Raw genomic sequence first — 18,044 nt, 5'->3', positions numbered from 1 at the left:
TAGTACAACTATGGTGGGCGTTTTGATAAATTTCCCATAAAAAGTGACTTAGTTTGAATATTTCATTGAGGACCCTAGTTTAAGGCAAAGTATACAATTAGATCATTTATTTTTGTATGCAAAAAGATTACAATCACAGCCTCAAAATACTCTACTAAACAAAAAAAAAAAAAGGTGCGGTGCTGAAGGTCCTCAAAGTACTCATCTAACCTCGACAATTAGTGTCTTAATATACATATATATATATATATATATATATATATATATATATATATATATATATATATATATATATATATATATATATATATATATATATATATATATATATATATGTATATATTAATTTTTGGATTATTGTAAATAAACCCCAAATTTTTCAAAATCTCATTTATATCTTTTTTTTGGGTGAATAGATGAAACTAGCCTTCACGATAGTTTTATAACTGTGAAGGCATCACGGTCTATTGAAAACCGTGATGGTCACGGCAAGTTGTATGTCAAATGTAGTTTTGAAGCATCATAATACTTAAAGGACAGTGATGGTTTATTGGACTATCATAGTTCTAATTTTATTGATATACCTTCGTCATCGGGCGTAAGAACCCTTCATGACCATGTGGATTTTTAAGTATCGTGATGCCTTTTAACGACCATCACAGTAGTGAGTCTACCGTGATGTCTTCACGGTCCTAAAACTACCGTGAACGATTTTTTGATTAAAAAAAACAAAAAGTGAAAAAAAGTGCTATGGATGATGTTTTTAAAAGTTTGGGGTTTATTTCCAGTAATTCAAAAAATTAAAGTATATTTTTTTATAATTTCCCAAAAAAAAAATTGGATACTAAGTCCAATCATATATCTTGTAACGCTTCATCTAAACTATTTATTATAAAGTATTTAGTTATTTACAGATCCATCAAATCTAAATTATTTTTAAAATGTCAAATTTGATAATCAATGAAAAAAATAAATTACCCAACTGTAATAGAGTTCTATAGCATCAGAAATCCATTTTTCAATATTATTTTGTGGTGCAACTTTACTTTTTCAGCATAAAACTTAGGCTTCATGCACCCACACTCATCACATTTTTCTCCTTTTGCAAGTGTTGAGCCCTGCCTTCTTCCTAAGTTCCTACATGATTGGATGAGGAAAGGATGATCTTTTATTTCAATAACAATTAATTCAGAATGTAAAATTCACTTGACACTCATCACATTTTTCTCCTTTTGCAAGTGTTGAGCCCTGCCTTCTTCCTAAGTTCCTACATGATTGGATGAGGAAAGGATGATCTTTTATTTCAATAACAATTAATTCAGAATGTAAAATTCACTTTAGAAAGCAATCAATGGATGCTACCGCATTATAGCGGGGCATTGCCGGTCATAGGTTTTACCTTCCCATGCCAACTCTCATTGAGATAAAAAATAAGGGGCTAGGTTAGGGTGCTTACACTAAGGAGTAAGTTATTATTATACTCAATAATTTTGGACACTTCTATATTTATATTTTATGCATGGAATATTTTTTTAATAAAGATAATTTTGGTGGGTGGACATCATCTACGTAGGGTGTGATGTGATCTACATGAAGACATCAATGACATGTTCCATGTAAGTGATGTCATACTCCATGTGGATGATGCCATATCCCTCCTAATGACAAAAAATATTCTTATAAAAAAAATTCTCCATGTACAAAATAAAGATATATAAGTGTCCAAAATTGTTGAATACAATGATAAATTACTCTATAGTGTGAACACCTTAACATAACCAATAAATAAATAAATAAAAATAAAATATATATAATGAGACTTTTTACTTTTTGATACGAGGAGGTTCAATTATTGTCGTTACATTTGAAATCGGGTGGCTGAGGACGTGTCATTGTTTAGCCATCAAATCCAATATAGAATTTTTCAAATGTTGTAACATATTTTCATCTATCAGATTTCACATCCAATAGCTAAAAGTGATCATGACATCCTTGTATAATAAAAAATGGTCTCATAGTATACAATCTCATTTAAAAAAAATGTGTAAATACGTATAGTTGTATGCATGTTATGAGAAGACACGTAATTATGTTAAAAGTGATCGTGACCTCTTTGTTCCAAAATAAATAGTCTCATGTTGTAAATCCCATTTAAAAAACAAAAATTGTAAATATGTGTATTTGTATTGGAAGACACGTAATTATGTTAACCTCCAAGAAACAAGTTTCTCGACTTAAAAATCGTATTAATTGATAATAAGCATAATAGTAGTTATAAATTCACAAATGAAAAACTTCAATTTCCTTATTCCACATTGGCATCAAAACATCTTAAATAATAAAACTATAAAAATACATAACTAAACAATCCAAAAAACAAAGTGTTTGATTATTTTTCTTTTTTTTTTCTTTCACTTTTATTGAAAAATAAGCATAAAACCAACCTAAAATTTCTAAAAATAATATGATGAGATTGCATCATTTACGTTTTATACAAGAAGAGTCACAATCACCCCTTGCAGTCGTAAGTAAAATCTAGGGGTATTCTACTATTCTATGTAAAAAGATAAAAATTAGTAAAATTTAAGGGTGCTCTCTATTCCATATGCAAAGACAATTTTTCTTAGACTTTGAGCGTAACTAATTACAACCTAAGCCCCCCATATTTCACACTTGTGCTATAGGTTTATAACAATTTACATTATATTTTCTTGATCTTAGTCATATATATATATATATATATATATATATATATATATATATATATGCAATAAGGAAAAAGTTTATATAAGGTTGCAACCTTATACTGTTGAAGTACGGTGCACCTCAAAAATCCTAGAATGGAGAGTGTTCTGGCATAGGAGAACCCTCCAACTGATTATCTCGACCTTGAAATGAATGGATATGAAGAAAAAAACAGAATCTCAAGTCCAAAAAATAATACATATTGTAACAAGTTATCTTAACCGTCTATTTTTAAGATTTTTAAGTGCTTCTTGATCTGTTCAATCTGTACCATTTTAAAAAATTGAAAGTTTATAATTGAAGATAAAAAGAGATTTTAAATCCATCGTAAGGTTTTCAAAGCCGAAACGACATCCCTAAGTAAATTTTATAGGTGTACCTTACTTCCACCGAATAAGGAGGCAACCTTCCACAAACCTCACCCATGAAATAAAAGTTACTTATGGGAAATCTACAGTATAAGAAGTGTACTTTGTCCATGATATAGCAAAATCAGAAATTTAAGAATTCAAAAAAAGTAGAATCCCTTGTCTACATGAGGATAAAATATTTGTTACATATTACAATTTTGTAATTATTTGTTGTTGTAGCTTGTTTTAGCCATGATGTTTTAAACGATTATATCATGGTAAAGTGGTTTATATGCCGGGGGATGCATATTGACATTTGCAACCCCCAAGGCATCTTATATCCATCTTGAATGTGGACATAGAATTGTGGTCTCTTCAATAAAAGGTGCAATCAATGGTTTAATTTTTTTTTTTTTAAATAATATTATTTTTAGTTTTTTTAATTTATTATTTTTACACATTCATGTCTACATGTTAGAGATTATATATACAAAAAGAATAAGGTAAAAAACCCATCTCAAAATGGATTACAAATAGGGAATGCATTTCTACCTACCAGGCCTAAGACTCATAAAAATTGCGTCCTTATAGCATTATAGCGAAGCAACAAAAATTGTAAAAATCTTTGGCAATGCATTAAAAAAGTGATTATGTCATGCCTCCATAGCAATACAAAAACGAAGAAATAAAGGGCAGATTTAAATATTGTATGTTGCCAAGATTATATTTATTTTTCAAATCGCATGATGTTGATTTACATAAATTATTTTATCGACCATAGAAATTTATTATAAGTAAAAATTTCAAAACAATTAGGAAAAAATAAATCCTAATAAATAACATATTTCATGCATATATAAGACAAAAATAAAGTATCTTTACATACATGGGAAGGGGCTCAAGGCTAGATAGTCAACGGGGCAGAGTGTCTGATGTCTTGAGTTCCGTTCCTACCCTAGGGTAGGGGACCCCTTCTTGCTAAACTACACAAAAAAATATCTTCACATATATAAAAATTGCTTCGTGTGGGTTGGACCGCATTTCTACAATATGTGGTCGAGAGGTATAAAGCATCCATCTTAAAGATTGATGCAAATAGGTGGTCCATCTAAAAACAATTGTAACTAACGGTCCAAATGTTTTCTTAAGATAATTATTAGTCATGAGGGCCAGTTTGATAACTGGAAGCAAGTTCATGAACTGTAAGTTGGAAGTTCCTGAAGAACTGTAAATTAGAAGTTACTTAAAAAGTTCATGGTTTCTGTGTTCGATCATTTCCTGGGGAAGTTAAGAAGTTCAGAGTTTCTGTGTTTGATAACTCTTGGAATATATAGTAAATATCTTATATTTATATTTACATTGATAATAATTTAAATATAAAGATATAATATTTATAACATACTATAATATATGATATATTGTATTTATTATTTATTTTATTATATAATATATATTTATATAAAATAATATAGTATATTATACATTGTATTTTATATTTATTCTATTAATGGATATTTTTATTATATAATGTTATAAATATATATTATATAAATAAAATATAATAGATAATAAAATATATTATATATTATGCAAAAAAGTATATTATATATTATACAATAAAATATATACATATATTGATATATATATTTGTATTATATAAGATATATTATATAGTGAATTAATTTATTAATCTTTATTTTTATTATATAATATATATATATTTATATAAAATAATATAATATATTGTACATTGTATATATTTTAATTATATAATATTATAAATATCTATTATATAAATATAATATAATATATAATAAAATATAGGGTGGGGAACCCCTTTTTGCTAAACTACGCAAAAAATATCTTCACATATATAAAAAATTTTGCATGCGGGCTGGACCTCATTTCTACAATATGTGGTCGAGAGGTATAAATCATCCATCTTAAAGATAAATGCAAATAGGTGGTCCATCTAAAAACAATTGTAACTAACGGTCCAAATGTTTTCTTTTATATATATATATATATTTGCATATTTGTGATCTCCATATTAGTGATTATATATTATCTAAAAATTAAGATCAAATTATATTTAAAAAATATATTTATTGCCAAGCCTGCATTTCTACATAATGCGGGTTGGTTGCATAGAAACCGTGTCTCACAAATATTGGTTGAATACCAATATTTTACATCGCACTTTTTGTGTAAAACATAATTTATGACATTTTAAAATAAAAACATTTTCAAAAGAATGTTTGATGATCTGACTTTGTTCATCAGCCACTAAATGTTTGCTTGGCATTCTTAAATGGGAAGTATTATTCTACAGCAAGGTCTTATTGGGCGGGTACACCATAAATGAAGGGAAGGATGTGGTAGTCCTCTTTGATCAAACTATATATCTTGCCTTTTAAGGGTTATCACCGTTCTTTCTGAATGGTATGTCTATTCTTTTTGTTGAATGGTGATGAGCATCGCGACTACGTATCTCATTGTGGTCATGAAGAATATATGATGAAGGATGATGAGCTTTGTTGTAGTAGCATATGCAAATGTAAACATAGAGATGGATTTTGAACTTAAATTTCAGGCTAATCTCAACCACTAGTTCATGAATCTATAAATATTTCACAATAATCTCAACCACTATGTTTATGAATCTATAAAAAAAATGGATTTTTATCTCAAAAGTAAACTACTTTAATCACTATTTTGGACTATTAATCACTTTTCATTATAAGTATTTACAAGCCATCAAATCTGAGTTATTTGCTGCAAATCCACTGATCTAAAGTAAAAATGTATCTAATGTGCACAGTGACAATCATCTTCAGCTGATATTATCGCACCTTAAAATTTAAATTAAAATTTAGAATTAAGGTGCACATCTAGAATCCTTCGATAAAAGTTGGTTGGATGTTGAAAAAACATCGAGCTCAACATCCCGATATCCAAATATATAGATATGAAAAAAGATGTTTCAAGTTCTAAAAATAATACATTTTGCAATACATAATCCAAACTGTCCATCTCCCATATTTTTATGATATGTTTGATTTAAACTATTTTTAGATTTAAAAGTTAGGGAAATTATAAATACCCTCAATTTTAACTTTCTACACATCCTACCGCCACAACTTTTTATATTGTACCCTAAACCCCAACACTATTTATTCTTGTACGTACCTGAATTAAATAATCAAACCATTTTCTAACCAAAATGCCTTTTTTTCTCTCTCTCGCATTTTTAACTTATTTTTTATATTCTCGCTCTCAAACTCTCACTCTATACTTACCTACAAGCTAAAACAAACTTTTTCTCTCTGTCTCTCTATACTTACCTAAAAGCCGAAACAAAAACTCTCTCTCATTGGTGTTCTATCTCTCTCTACTTACTCAACCAAAACAACTCTCTCTCATTCGTATTCTCTCTCTAGTTTACGGTCTAGCACATTTTATGTCAGATCGAAAAACAATTTTGCGATTTAGCACATTTTATGTCAGACTGCATTTTTTAGCCATAAAACTTTTGGAATCTTTTTTTTTTTTGCGGTCCAGCATAAAATGTGCTGGACTACAAAAAAAAATTTCAGTTCGGCACAAAGTGTGTTGGATCAGTAACTTTCTAGAAGTTTTATGTCTAAAAAATGCTAGTATGCCGGAGCGTAATTTTTTTTGTGGCCCGACACATTTTTGTACTAGACCGCAAAACAAATTTCGGTCCGACACCAATCGTGGCGGACCGTATTTTCAAGCCTTGTATCATTCGGTATAAAGAGAGAGTGGGAGTGACAGTGGGTAGAGAGAGAAAGAGAGAATGGATAGAGAGAGAATGTGAGAGAGTAGGCAGATGAAGAGAGAGAATGGAAGAGAGTAGAGAAAGAGGTAGAGTAAAAGTGCATTTTGAGATAAATTGGTAGCATGTGCCTGATCTTTTTAAAAAGGAAGAGAGAGAACAAATAGCGTTTTGGTCTTAAAACTTATTGACTATTTGATTTGGGGGTAAATATAAGAAAAATAATGTTGAGGTTTAGAGTATAATACAAAAAGCTGTAAGGGATAAGATGTGTGAAAAGTTAAAATTAGGAGATATCTATAATTCTTCCTTAAAAGTTTTATACTTAAAAGATAAAAATAGATTTTTACACAAAAAAAATTTCCACACTAAAATTACATCTCATGACAAAATTTAGGGGTTCACCTTAATTTGATTGTTTAAGGTTGCGACACACTTTAGAATTCCAAATGAAAAATTGAGTAAGATTTAAGCCTCATTCAAAACTTAAAATTTGGATAACAGATTTTCACGGTATTCTTGTATAATGAGGATTAGCAAATGAATTTTATGGGGAGTGAAATTAACGCTTGATTTGTTCGTGAGAGATATAAATCCCAATTCTTAGTTTCATAACCTGAACTGTCAAATAGCCTGTTGGGAAAGGTTTCTATACTTCCTATACAGTATAGAAGATCCCCTACCATCCAGCCGTTCAATTTTGATCCAAAGTGCCCTCACCTTTTGATCTTAGATCCAATATCTCAAAGTATTTTATTTTTAATTTTTTCTATAAAAATTGTATGAATATGAAATTTGGTACGTGCTATCTTTCAATAAGAGCGCACCTACAAAAAATAATAAAAATACTTATTCGATAAAATATAATGATGAAAATACCCTTGAAAGTCAAAATACCCCTTAAATTTTCAAGGGTATTTTAGTTATTTTTTTTATTGAAAATATTTTTTTTATATTTTTTGCTAGTGCGAGTTTAATAAAGGATTGAACATACAAAATTTGGTGTTAAAATATTTTATAAAAAAAATTAAAAATAAAATGATTTAGAGACACGACACTCCTTCATAATGGACGTTTGGTCAAAGAATAAATATGTAAGTTTTATGTTGTAGGAGAAGCCTAGAAAGCTTGCCCCAGTCTTTATAGCACAGGTCACTGCAAATGTAAAATCTCATTGCAAGGTAGTTTCTTTCTCTCTAGCAGCAACCATTTGTATCTATCGTTCTGGTAACCCTAAAAAAAAAAAAAAGGACATAGCACTTTACAAAATACCCATGTGAAAACCCACGAAACCCTCTCCCCCTTTGATTTTATACTCTTTCTTTCTCCAACAAATATCTCTTTTCCTGTGTTTTCTACAAGTTTGAGCAACGTGATCTCTCTCTCCATCTGCTTTCTTTAATAATGGTGATGGCCTGATTTGTTGGGTTTTTTGTGTTTTTTTGTCTTTTTTTAGTGTCTTTTCCCTTATTCTCTATGTTATTACCCTTTTTTTTTTGCTAGATTTGGGTTTTATTGGCTTATTCTTAAAATTGGTATTGTTTCATGGAGTGCATATGGCTTTTTTTAGCTACATATTGGGTTTATGTGCCCATTAAAGGCCTTACGAGTGATTGTAATAAAAACATTTGATATAGTGGAACATAAACTCAATAAGAACGTGGTCCCTCATGAACCATACTATGCAAATAGTATTTATAGATACCCATATGTGCTTGACGGTCTAGGCTAGTTGGTTGGAAAAAATCCATGTTACCAAGGTATAGAATATGAACTGATAAGGGTTCTAATGTGTCATCAATTGATGATGTCGGAGTATATTCAGATGACTGAGCCGAGGGACTGTGTGACCCTTGTATGTGATGGTGGCCTGCAAAGGCGGGGCCAAAGCATCATCCTTGTACCATCAAACGGCATGGATATTGATAGTCCGTTTCGGGAAAGCAAACCACTTTCAAAGTGAAGAGCATGCACGTGCGAGAGATACCCTTATGCACCATAGGAGTGTGGTCGCATCCAGTCTAGTTGACCTTGACTGGTTTGTAGGGGAGGACCTATAATTCATAGACTAGGATTCCGACCCATTGGCTTATCAGCCAAACTTTGGTGACCGCTAATGAGCCCCAGCATTAATTGTGGGTCATGAGAAATACTAGGTCGATCTGATAAATAAAATATGGTCTATAGTCCACAGTTGAAGGTAGAGTGCCTCATGATTGTTGATTTAATTCCTAAACAATATAGATATTTTTCCCATCAAATTAATTTAATTGTGTTTGTTTTATGATGAAAATTATTTTAGAAGTTATTTGAATTTTTAAGAATCCCTGGATATTTTATTTATAATTTTTGGATTTATAAAATTAAAGATATTGATTTTACAATGATTTAAATATTTTAATAATATTCTAGAATCACTTTATTAATTTTAAATGTATATAAAATATCATGGGGCCCATTGTGCAAATGGGCCTACCATATTTCTAGAAGGGAAAGCCCATAAGTGCCTCCCTTGGGTGGCACGGCCCACCCTTTATTCTCTTTCTTATTTTTTAGTGATATGACATGTGGCCATATGGTTAGAAGATATTGTCTTAATATTGACTTGATATATTTCTGAAAGATTTTGTAGAAGATATTATCTTAATATTGACTTGATGTATATTTGAAAGATTTTGTAGAAAGATTGAATAGACTTGATATATCTTTGAAAGATTTTGTGGAAATATTGAGTAGACTTATGCTAATTTATGGTATACACAATATGTTATTAGATTTAATTTATTTAATTTTATATTGATTAGATGGTTTAGATCTATCACCCCACAAGTCACCATTGATCGACGGGCCATGTTCAATCTCACTTAATAGGCAAATTATGATGAACCCTAAACCCAATTTTCCACTATAAATAGGGGTGTAACCCTTATTCTCTACATATCTCTCTTTTCTCTCTCGTCTCTCTTTTTCTAACGGGCACGCCCCACTCTCTTTCCTCCCTCTCTTGCCATTGTCTCTCCTAGCCTATAGAAGGGGCACACCCCAATCCAAGGGTCTACCCCACTCTCTCTAATCTCATTAATCGTAATCTCTCCTAGCCCATAGAAGGGGCACGCCCCAACCTAAAGGTCTAGCCCACTCTCTCTCATATCATTAATCCTAAGAGTTGGGTAGTATGGAATATGCCAAAATAAGTCTTGGAGTTAAGATTTCTGAAAAGGTTCTATAAAAATAGTTTAGGCTAAATTTATTTTCCCGGTTGAGATTAAAGCTGGATCGTCGATCACGCGCTATCGGATGATGGAGGCTCGGTGTGGGGTGTAATAAGCCCAGTTGAGGTAGTCTCCGATACTATTCATTTTGTATTTCTTGTAATCTTATATTTATATTCTCAAGCATAGTGCATAGTTATTTTAATGGCATCAAGTTTCAAGATCTTGGTTTTATCATTTTGTTGATTTTAGTTTGAAGTATATCTTATTGTAATAAGACCACTTATCTTTTGCTAAAACAAAAAGGGTAAAAAAGAAAAGAATTTATTTCCCAATAAAAGATGACATAGTTCTTACTTTCACTACGTTGTGTTTGATTGCTTCGACTATAGCTATAAATTCATTACGAGGTTTATTATGGAAATTTGGATATACATCTGTGTAGATTTATTTTCAGTTTTTGACATCCATCCGAGTATAATTTGTTTTTTCCGAATGTTGTGCTATAGGTTTGTCATAGTTTCTTAATGCCAATCCCAAATTTTTGTGATGCCAAATTTTTTTATTCTAAATCTCTTTTGGTTTATCTTATTGTATATGTGCATCTTCCCATGGAATTTTAGAAGTGTACATGATGATCACTAAATATGTACATGCTATTTGTTGCACTTTGCGGTCTTGATGATTTGTTTGTTTTTATCTGATTTATTTTCTGGGACAGGCATGCCTAGGTGGAGGGAGGGGGTAAGTTATTGCAGGGAGAAACATCAATGGAAGAAAGAAACGGAGAGAAGTCATGGGGAGCCGAAGCTTGCAAAGTTCGCCTGCTCCACCGAACCAGTAAGAGTACTCAGGCCCCTCCAGAAAGGGCCCAACCTTCTATACCAAATTTTGCACCAGGCCCTAGTAACACTGATCAAAATTGAGCTCAGTTTGCTTTGCCAAATTCCGCACCAGGACCCAATCAGACTAATTAAAATTGAGCCCAGTCTCCTATGCCCGCTCCTAATCTTGCGCAAAGACCCCAGCCTTCTAAGCCAATTTTTGAGCCAGGACCGGATCAGGCCTGTCACGATCAGGTCCAACCTACTCCTGCCACACCAAATTTTTCACCGGGAGTGAACCAAGTTCAAAACTGGGCCTGGCCAAATTTGGTGCGAAGGACTCAACAAGAATGAGAATTTCCATGAAAAGGCTCTAGATCTTGACATAACAATCAGAGTGTTTTGTATTGAGCTAGACAGGGCCTGGCCAAATTTGGTGCGAGTAATCTACCAGAATAAAAAATTCCCTGAAGATGACAGAATCAAAAGGCTTCGTATTCTGCTAGACAAATTTGCTGGCTTTTTCCCACTTACCTCTATAGAGCAATGCAGTCCTCTCTATGACAGAATCGAAGAACTTCGTATTCGGCTAGACAAACTTGCGGGCCTTCTCCCACTTACCACTGTGGAGCAATACAGTCGTCTCGATGAACCGTATCCCCAAGGATATGTTCCCCCTTTCTTCAACCCCAAGTTCTCATCGAAGACCAACCCCAGACACCACATAGCATTTTTTATGATACAGGCATCAGAACTTCAAGACAACCCAAGCCAACTAATGCTCTCTATTTGGAGAGAGCCTCGCAGGAGCAGCACTCTGGTACTTTCGTCAGGTGAATGGTACCGGACGGTTTGAGAAGAATGGTGCTAACATCGCATGCGATCAACTGTTCGACCGGTTTGTAAATCAATATTGAAGCATTGTGGAATGTCCTGCCACAGTAGTAGACCTTTTGAGGGTAAAGCAGAGGGAAAATGAGGCCTTCTCATTGTACTTTTCACGATGGAGGGCAGTGTATTTGAAGTTTGCTGGGCCACTCCCTACAAATGAAGCCATTGAAATGATAATTGAGGAAGCCGAACCCCATTATCGTGATTTCTTTAGCTGTGATGACACACCTAATGACTTCAAATCCTTGGTTAAGTTGGGGGTCCGGTTTCAGAATTGGCTAGAGAGGAGGAATCACAATAGTGTTGAGCTCCGCATGCAAACTCCAGAGAAGTCTCGGTTGCACGATTCAAACAACGAGCTTCGTATGCTTAGAGAAGAGATAGAGAAACTTATTCTGCAAGGTGAAGTGGATAAACGTATTTCTAATCGTTTTACCCTCAGAGAACGGTACAGTATTCATCACGCGCCATATCCAATAGGATGTAATCCCCCAATTTACCCTCATAAGCATAAATTTTCAGGGAGGGGTGAAGATCCTGAACCACACATTTTCCTTTTCGACTCATTTTCGCCTCTATGGATTAGAGGCCATGGAAGACAGCTTATGCGCTTGCTTGGACAAAGCCTCGAGGGGCGTGCTCTAGTGTGGTACTGTCAGCAATTGCTTGACACTCATATCACATATGATCACCTCGTAGATAGGTTTGTTGGGCATTTTAGTGTAAATGTCGATCTTCCCACCACAATAGGAGAACTAAAAAGGGTAAGACAGAAAAAGAGAGACCTTCGCCTCATACATGGGAACTTGTTAGGCCAGTCCCTGAACATGAAGCTATTCATTTGATATTTGATGGAGCTCAACCTTGTTACCGCAATTTCTTCGGAAGAAGTGTAATCATGCCATATGACTTCACAAGCTTGGTTCGTCGGGCTCGAGAGAGAGAGGGGAACTCCTGTAGATGGCTAATATGGCTGTGTTTTTTTTGTTTCCAGGTAGCTTCACAACCTTGCTTTTAGTACAGAGCCTACGGCAAGTTCACTATAACCTGAACTCAATCATCCCTAATTTATATTGTTCAAAATCATTGCTGAGATTAATTTTGGGATTATACTTTGTGGGTTTAGGGTTTAGTATTCAAGAATTTGAAAAAAAATGTTTTGTATTTTGGAATCTTGTCAAAGAAAAAGAAAAGAAACCAAAATCAAGAGACCATATATTGATTGATACTGACAACATTGTGGAATCACAAACGAAGCAGGCGCTCTAAGATAATACAATACTATTCATGACTCTTCCTTAGGTACTCACTACATGTGCATTACTCCATTTCAGTATATTTTCATTTATGAACTCATAGTTGTAGCATCGTAATTTTATCAATTATCTGAATGTGTAGATTCTATGAGATTCAAATGATGGGTGCCCCAGCTACTAGCAGTGCATTTAATTTAGTGTACACTCTGTGCATGAATTTAACTCAATTAGCAATTGAATTGCATGCATTTTATTCCTAATACATCTAATTCTCCAACTTTTAGTACCTATTTTAGCCATAGTTATCAAGAGTGGACAAGATTGCCTACCATTCCTTGGCAAGCCCGGTCCAAAGTAAAAAATTGGATTCAATGGGCAATAGTCAAAACCAATTTTTCGATTAGTTTTGGCCGGCCAAACCATCCCGATCGGACTAGTTAAGCAAAGTTTGGTTTTGTTTTTGTAATATATTTTATATTTTAAATTATTATTCTTTTTTTTTTTTTTTTTTTTTGAAAATCCAACTCAAACAGTTTGGCCGAAACGTTTTTATTGGACCAAACCCCTCAATAGGTCCATGGCCGATCCGATCCTAATACCACTTATTTTACCTAGTTTCCTCTTTTTATCCATTTTTTCTAGACCAAATTAAATTATTTCTTCTATCTGCCAAATTAACATTCTTCTCATCATCCAACTAGTACTCGACAATTTAAACATAGAAAACCAAATTCGTTTTAGTGAAACTTTAGAAACTGAAAAAATGCATACAATAAGACTATTTACTTTTGATATAAGGTAGTCGAAATCAAGTTGTCAAGGTTGTCTTATTGATTGGGCACGAAGTCCAAAATAAAATTTGTGTAACTATACTACACTTCAACCCATCCCATTTCACATCGGGTGATCATGATCACCTTGTGACAAAAGTGAATGGCTTTATTGTATACAATCCCGATTTATGCACCTTCGAGGAAAGCACAATTTTCAAACCCTAACATCTATTAGAACATAATAATGTGAGATTATCTGTATCTGGTACAAAGGCAGCCGCAATTGAGCGCCCCCAAAGTAAAACAACTGACCACTTGATCTGCCACAAAGCAAATTTTTTCACAAAGCTGAGTTTCATACTTGAAGTGAGAAAATAAAAATAGAAGGGTGAGTAGAAATTTAGGATTTAGAGAGGGAAAATGAAAAGGAATTGTAACGATGATGAACCTATGGAGTTTGAACTGAAGTGGAAGAAGAGGTTGTATTGAGGAAAGCAGTTTTGGTTAGGTTAGCGGAAGAATTGCGACCCCAATCCTCCAATAACATCTTTGCAACTATCAAAAAAAAAAAAAAAAGTTGTAAAGAGTTCTAAGTCATCGTCATCCAAGTTTTACCCAAATTATTTGGAGTCGGCAATATGAATTATGTCATGTCATTCTGGTGTATCAAAGGCCATATCCTCAGTAAAATCATGTCATCATATCTTTTGTCATTTCTCACTACTTTCATTCATATCATTTTTTACATTTTTTTGCCCTTTTAAAGTCTTTCACTTGGACTAAATCATACCGGTGCCACATGCACAATAAAAAAAAAACCCCTTCTAAGGATACTTCATTTTAGCATCTCTCTCTCAAGGCTGCTATCATTCTTTGTCTCCACCCATAAGTTCGACCATCCATTCGTCAACCATATAGGTCTACTACTCTACCTATGCCATTTTTTCCAAAATGAAGCATGTTGTCTGCAATGCATGTCTTTTAGAATGTGTTGGCAAATTGGGATAATCCAAATCCCTGCTTGAGGTGTTGAGTTTCCCAAAACAACAAATCCAACTCGTCAAAATGGACTTTGCCAATCATCGACAAACCTATTTCAAAAAAATAAAATGCTTAAGAACAATAATATTTATAATAGATTGAGAAAAATATAAAAAATCAAAAACAAGTAAAATGAGAAATCACTAAACCATAATACAAGTAAAAGGCATATACCAATTTATGTAGTTCATCCTAAATAGGCTACATTTACGAGCAAGGGGTAGGGATGTATTTATTATCAACTAAGGACATTTATAAGTATTTTGGTATAGAAATTACCTTGCGAAGAAAGCTCCAATTGATTTTTTCGTGTCACAATATTACTATTAGTCGACTCATTTCTTTATCAATGTCGATGAACTCTGTCACTATAACTAAATGCTAATGAAATCTAGCCCAACATAAGGGACCAAAAATGCTAGGGTTTGTGCAAAACCCCCAATCTCTATTTCTCTCAAACATCTCTTCACTTTCTTACATTGTCCTCTCTCTGTCTCTCTCTACAATGAACTTTTATGGGCCTCCATAAAAAGTCATTTTTATATGATAAAAATACCATTAATAAAATAGGGAATATCAAATGGGAGTGATTTGCATCACCATCCCAATATACACCCTGATGCAAAATCACACCTTTACCTTGTCAAACTCTTACTCATTTCCTTTCTTGAATCCAAGAGAAATTAGGCTTTATACTAACTTTTCTATTTGAATGGGTTTTGTAGGCTTATCTGTAAGGTTATCTTCAGTCTTGATTTTGACTGATCGAATCCTTTCTTCTTCAACAACTTGTCGACTATAGCGATATTGAACTAATATGTGCCTTTAGCTCTTGTGGTGAACCAAATTCTTGACCAAGTGAATAAGATTCGTATTATCACAAAATAGTTCTATGAGCTTGCACATAATACCTATCTCACCCATCACTCTTTAAAGCCACAATGCTTCTTTTGATGCTTTTGTTGCCGCTATATATTCAGCTTTAGTAGTTGATAGTGTGACTGTGTCTTAGAGCTTTGACATCCAACTCACTTGTCCATGTGTCAGTTGAAAAATAAACGTTATAGTTAACCTACCTATATCAACATCATCAGCAAAATTTGCATCCACAAAATATTGTCTTGAATTGAAGCCATTGTTAGACTGTACAACTAATAGTGCCTTTTAAATACCGAAGTACCCATTTTGGTTCTTCCCCATGAATCTTTATGGGGTTCTCCATAAATCGACTTAGAACACCAACCATATGAGCATTACCCAGTCTAGTACATACCATTGTGAACATTAGGCTTCCAATTGTATTTGCATAGGTTATCTTAGCTATACTTCTTTCTTCTACCATCTTTAGACTTTACATTCAATATAATTTGAAGTGAGGTGCTGGGGGTGTATTATCTGGTTCTGTATTTCTCATTCCAAATTCGTCAAACACCCTTTTTAAGTAACCTCTTTGAGATAGTAACAAGATTTCATTTTGTTTATCCCTTTCAATTTCAATCCGAAGGATTTGCTTTGCCATACCAAAATCCTTCATCTCAAATATTTTGCTCAAAGATGTATTGTGTTCATCAATCCTAGCTTTAACTTTAGACAATAAAAGCATGTCATTCACAACATAACACTAAAATCAAATATGTACCATCATCAAAGAACTTTAAACAATTGCAATAGTCATACCTCTAGAGTACCCAAGGCTCATTACAAACATTTCGAACGTTTTATACTATTGTCTTGATGCTTGTGTGAGCCAATGCAATGATTTCTTTAATTTACACACATATCTTTCTTTAGCCTTTCTTTATAGAGCCTTCATGTTGTTGTATATACACCTTCTCTTCGAGTTCTCTATGCAAAAATGCCATCGTCACATTCATTTGCTTGAGTTCTAAATTATACAGAGCAATCAACCTAGGCACCAATCGAGTTGAGACCTACCTGTCTACTGATGCAAAATTTTTGTTAAAGTCAATGTCATGCTTCTGTGAAAAATCTTTACCACTAATCTTGCCTTTTACTTTTCAAGTTTGTTTTTTTTTAATTGTTCACATCAAGGTTTGTTGTCAATATCTCTTCTTCCATAGTTGTTTTCCAATTCCGGGAACTATTACTCTCAATTGTTTCACTAATGATGTTGGCTTTTCATTTTCAACTATCAAAACATGCAAAGTATTTCGATCCATATTTGAGCATTGATATATGAAAATAATGGAATCTCAATCCCGGGTACTCACTATCTTCTCCCCATGATTAGCAATATATAAGTAAAAAATTTTGTCCAAGCTCGTGCACAGTCCCAACCCCGGCCCGAGAGATTAATGTGGATGGGACGGAGCTTATTGAGGGCCATAGTGTGAGGCTTGGAGCAAGTGGAGGAGGTCAAAGAGCTCGAGGTCTGAAGAAGCTGCTTCGATTAGGATATTTGGGGTTTTAATTTAGGGACCTTTGTGGGTAACAGATGTTTGTGTTTTGTAAAGCTCAGATTCGTCATCTTTGGAAGTAGAGACATGTAACTCTCTATTTCTTCCTCTTGTATCTATTGCAACTTATGGAGCTTAGTGCCTTTATTAATGGAAGTAATTGTTAAAGTTAAAAAATAAAAATAAAAAAATGGTCCACATTATTCAAACATTCAAAAAAGTAAGAGGTCAATAGTAATTTGGTTTTGGCAAAAGAAAAATTTGAAAGCAAAAGAACGGGCCAAAGAAAATGGAGGTCGAAAAGGATTTATTGCAAATTTTGGATCTCCCAAAAAAAGAGTAGAGAAATGAATGTAATTTTGTGTGTTTGTATATTTACATGGGAACATAATTAGCTTTCGAGAAAAACAAAGGATTCCAGCATTCAATGCAAGTAAATAATATCGACTTATGTTACTGACGCATTAGTACTTCAGTGAATCAAGTCTATATGATTATTTTAATTATAATAAAATTTTGAAGTTTGAATTTTTTATTATAAATAGCTCATATTTGTTACTTAAATTCAATTAGTGTAAGTCTCATGTGCACTCTAATATTTTGTATACATCTTTTTAATGTTAAGAGTATTTTCATGTTTGGAAGGGTCAAAATGGTGTCAAAGTGCCAATACATATCAACACATGATGTTGAAGTAAAAATGAGGCGCAGAATGATCAGGTTTTTGTAAGTCCAC

This window comes from Amborella trichopoda, chromosome 3, assembly GCF_054954075.1.
Source record: "Amborella trichopoda isolate Santa Cruz 75 chromosome 3, AtrichopodaSantaCruz75HAP2 v2.0, whole genome shotgun sequence".
NCBI lineage: Eukaryota > Viridiplantae > Streptophyta > Magnoliopsida > Amborellales > Amborellaceae > Amborella > Amborella trichopoda.
This window is presented reverse-complemented; position numbering follows the sequence as displayed.